The sequence below is a fragment of the Octopus bimaculoides genome, chromosome 9 (genome assembly GCF_001194135.2).
Source record: "Octopus bimaculoides isolate UCB-OBI-ISO-001 chromosome 9, ASM119413v2, whole genome shotgun sequence".
NCBI classification, from domain to species: Eukaryota; Metazoa; Mollusca; class Cephalopoda; order Octopoda; family Octopodidae; genus Octopus; species Octopus bimaculoides.
Genome location: NC_068989.1, coordinates 18,458,309 through 18,463,464, shown reverse-complemented (window position 1 = coordinate 18,463,464; position 5,156 = coordinate 18,458,309).

The following is a 5,156-nucleotide window of genomic DNA, read 5'->3' as shown; positions in this document are numbered from 1 at the left end:
AGTGTGTATGTGTGAGTGTATGTGTGAGTGTATGTGTGAGTGTATGTGTGTATGAATGTATTTGTGTAAGTGTGCACGCACGTGTGTGTGTGTGTGAGTGTTTGGATGTGCGCGTGCGAGTATTTTTATTTTATTCCAGTTTCTGCTCCGTAACACTTTGCTTAAAGTTGATTACACAAGTACTTCCTGTATTTCATGTGCGCGCGCGCGCGTGCATGTATACACAAGACTCGTACAAGCATATCTATCTACATGTGTCTATGTGTGTGTGCATATATATATATATATATAAATATACACGCACACACACACACACACACACACACACATACGCACACATTGGTCTTAAGCATCCTGGCATTAAAATACCCAACGAAACCGAATCAGAATAGCGCCATTAATTTAATCTGGTACACTTGTCAAGTTGTTTTACCCAACTCATTAATTTTCCTTACCTCCTTCTTTCCTTCCCTCGATCTTACTCTTTCTTCCCCACCTCTCTCTCTCGTCCCCGCCTCTCTTTCTCCACACCTCATCTACCATTATATTCTAGGTTTATCTTAAAACTCCTGGTTTGCTTTGCTATGCACCTATACTACCATTGAGGCAATATTCACACTACTGATTTATTTAACAAGTGTACAAACTCTCCAAGCTGTGGCGGCAATACTCTAAGGTCACTAAATTAATTGTTGCTTGTTGTACCCCAATTCAGATGGCTTTAGAAATTAAATGAACGTAAATTAGACTCTCTTGAGATTAGATATTCTATCTATCTATCTATCTATCTATTTATCTATCTATCTATTTATTTATGTGTCTGTCTGTCTGTCTGTCTCCTCTCTATCTCATTGTCCATCTGTCTGTCCATTCGCCAGTCCATCTGTCTCTTCATCTATCTTATTTCTTTACTGCCCACAAGAGGCTAAACATAGAGGGGACAAACAAAGTGAGACAAACGGATTAAGTCGATTATATCGACCCCAGTGCGTAACTGGTACTTATTTAATCGACCCCGAAAGGATGAAAAGCAAAGTCGACCTCGGCGGAATTTGAACTCAGAACGTAACAGCAGGCGAATTACCGCTAACGTTTCTGCCAGCTCTCCGCCTGTCTCTCCATCTGTCTGTCTGCCTGCATGTCTGTCTGTCTGTCTGTCTGTCTGTCTGCCTGTCTATCTACCTATCTCTCTCTCTGTTTATGTAAAATAAGCATGATCAACCTTTCTCTAGAAGCGGGTCACATGAGACATGGGCCATCATCAAGCGAGCCGTACTACTAAATAAATTCAAGGTAATTTTTCGTTAGGAGTTCTATCTAGAAAGTCCCCCGGGCCACTGGTTGCCTACGATTGATATAAAGCACCCTCCAATGTATCAGGTCAATCTGGTTTAGTTCGTGAACCAAAAAAAAAAAAGATAAAAGAAAAATGCAATCATTGCATATACCAAGAAAATATTATTGTCCCTCATCTCCTTAGCCATGAAAAATATGCAACTAGAGCCTAAACGGATATTCCGAATGTCATGTCCCACTTTCATTGAGTATCCCTCTTGGAAAAACCCGCAATTTCTTAAGATAGAAAAGGCTGCATCTCAAAGACTAGCCCTCTTCAGAACCAGAAAATACTTAATTCTCAACAATTATTAATTGTTAATCCTCCATAAAACTTTAGGCGTGACTTAAAATAAAGTATCTCTCCTGCGTCTGTGGCGGAGCTGCTGAAAGACATATCCTAGACACAACTCAGAGAAAAGTGATTGATAAGTAGCTCTGAAGTACTCTCCACTCTCTAGACTACAGACATGTCTCTTTTGTTAATCTTTCCTGTCGCCACCGTCATCGTCATCGTCGTCGTCGTCGTGGCGGCGGCTATGACCACCACCATGAGATACGCAAAGATTGATATTTGGAATCGCTTGTACCTCTTTTAGCTCTCTTAATTGTTTCAGTCATTTGACTGCAGCCATGCTGGAGCACCGCCTTTAGTCGAGCAAATCGACCCCAGGACTTATTCTTTGGAAGCCTAGTACTTATTCTATTGGTCTCTTTTTGCCGAACCGCTAAGTTACGGGGACGTAAACACACCACCATCGGTTGTCAAGCGATGTTGGGGGTACAAACGCAGACACACAAAACACATATATATACATACACATATATATATTCGACGAGCTTCTTTCAGTTTCCGTCTACCAAATCCACTCACAAGGCTTTGGTCGGCCCGAGGCTATAATAGAAGACACTTGCCCAAGGTGCCACGCAGTGGGACTGAACCCGGAACCATGTGATTCATAAGCAAGCTACTTACCACACAGCCACTCCTACGCCTATATCAATATCTCTTTAGCTGCAGGTAGGGCCTCGACGAGTTATAGAAAAAAATTGTTTTTACTCCAGAAAATGAAGACTTTGCGAGTGGGAGGTGTCAAACTGTCACAAACAACCGACAGATGTAGTTTAACAACTATGAATCACTACACGAGGACCAGCTTAAATAGATTAATTCCAGCCTCCACTCCAGGCCTCGCTCCAGTCTTCTGTTAAACACTTTGTAAGCCACTTCTCTCCCCATTGATTTAAACTCGAGACAGGTGATCCTGGGTAATAATTGAATAATTAATCCGTGAATAAGTTTAGTAGATGCTGCTGTTGTTTTACTTTTAATCAGTTCTAAGCTATCAGACGTGTGTTATCAAAAACATCTCAGATGGGACGATCCTCACAAGATTATAACAATACAAACATAAATCAGAAACAACACGGAACAAACAATATTTCTTCTCAGCGACTTCTACGACTGTCTTCACAAAGCACCTGCATACACAACACTGTCCCTCACTGACAGGGTGCATGCGCCTTTATACGGTTTAGAATTGTTGACTTGCTGCCCCACAGGGGTGTTAGGATTTCACCAGAACATTGACAGACCTGTCTGCATGCCGAACAAACTGCTTAACAGCATTTCGTCCGTCTTTACGCTCTGATTTCAAATTCTGAGGTCGACTTTGCTTTTCATCCTTTCGGGGGTCCTAGACAAGTAGTGGGGTTTGATGTAATCGACTTGCTTCTCCCCCCCATCCAATTTCAGGCTTTGTATCTATTTGTAGAAAAGATTGTTGATTTCAAATTGTTGGCACAAGGGCAGCAATTTGGGAGCAGGGGAGAGATTAAGTCGGTTACGTCGACCATAGTGCTTAACTGGTATTTATCTTATCGACCCCGAAAGGAGGAAAGGCTTAGTCAACCTCGGCGGAATTTGAACTCATAATATAAAGACAAATGAAATACCACTGGCGAGCAAATTTACTGGTCATGTGCCAAAATAAAGAAATGATCATTAATGGTAATCAGAGGTTGGCAAGCTGGCAGAACCGTTAGAGCGTTGGACGAAATGCCTGGAGGTATTTCTTCCATTGTGAGTTCTAATTCCGCCGTGGTCGACTTTGTCTTTATCACCACCCGGGGTCGTATGAATAAAATGACTATCAAATACTGGAGTCAATGAAATCAACTAATCCTTTCCACCCCTTCAACATTACTGGTTTTGCTCCCAAAATCTGAAGGTGATGAATTGTTATTTGCTTCGGCTCTTTACTATCTTAGTGGTTAGGAGACGATCTTTATTTCACGTTGCTTAAGTCCACTCAGCTCGCAAAAGTGAGTTGTACCAGTGATTCAAAGGGCCAGCCTCATCACATTCTGTGTCACGCTGAGTCTCTCTGAGAACTACGTTAAGGTACGCGTGTCTGTGAAGTGCTCAGCCACTTGCACGTTAATTTCGCGAGCAGGTTGTTCCGTTGATCGGATCAACGGGAACCCTCGTCGTCGTAACCGATAGAGTGCCAATATGATGTGTGTGTGTGTATTGGTAAAAGTAATTAAGTTAATCAGAAGAAATATTTATATAAAGGTACAGGAAGTCTTCAGATTTTCCAAGGAAATGAAATGGAAATGATACGAAGTAAAATATTTGCGTTATTACAGTTAAGAATTTTCTGCTTAGCGACTGAAAATGCTTGAGCTTAGGCACATCGATAAAAACAATCCTTAATGTAGTAGCGTAAATATTTTACTTTATTTTATTTATTCCATTTCATGTCATTGAAAAATTTGAAGACTTTCCTGTATTTGTAAACAAATTATCTTAGGGACTATTCCTTCATTTCTTTAGACAAGCTTTATTATTTAAAATAATAAACGCGAGATTCTGTCTGTCCGTCCGTCCGTCCGAGCTCCCTGTATCTTAGTCTACCTTTGCACTACAAAGACATATTATACCTCTTTGGAATCAGGATGATCCCGGGATTGAAAATCTGCCCTTCAGTTAGTTCTTGAACATCCAGCATTGGGATCAGGTCTGGATGAGGATTTGCTATACGCTAACAATAGAAAATTCAAATTTAAAAAGAACTCCCAAAATTTGTGAACTTACAAGTTTTTCATTTAAAGTCAATTTAAAGTAATACCATATTAGTAGGGTACCAATAAATTCTTTATTATTATTGTACACTTTAGTTTTGGCCCGCAGGCTCAATTCGCCCTCCGCAGGAGCTAGTTTAAAAGTCCGTACGAAGTGCTGCTAAGCTAGTTACCAATATAATATTCTGTATACTGAAGTAAAAATAATTATCTTGCAGCATATATAAAGTATCAAGCTAAAATGGATACCAATGAATGCCTTGTGGTATACGTGAGGCAACTGAGTGTAGTATCTTACAGTATCTATATAATCCCTAGTTAAAGCGATTGCCCTGTGGTATTAATGATGTTTTGTGGTATCTAATTCTGTATGGTACCGCGGTAAAATGCATTCTTATTGTGGTACAGTGTTTCTGTTACACCACTGCAACTAATTACGTAATACTAGCTGGAGGAAGTAAGTGAATTGTTTGTAAGATGAGTTAGCTTTTAATCTCTTCCCACTCTTTCTCGCTTCCTTTTCTTTCTCTGCTTCCTTCTTCTTCTTCTTCTTCTTCTTCTTCTTCTTCTTCTTCTTCTCCTTTTGACTTTCTGTTCCCTTCGCTTTAAACTGTGTAAAGCCAGGTGGTTTTGTGATAGTGACGACGACGATGACGATGACGATTATAACGATGTCAATGACGACGGTGAGGATGATGCTGGTGATGGTGGTGGTGAAGAAGAAAAAGAAAAGA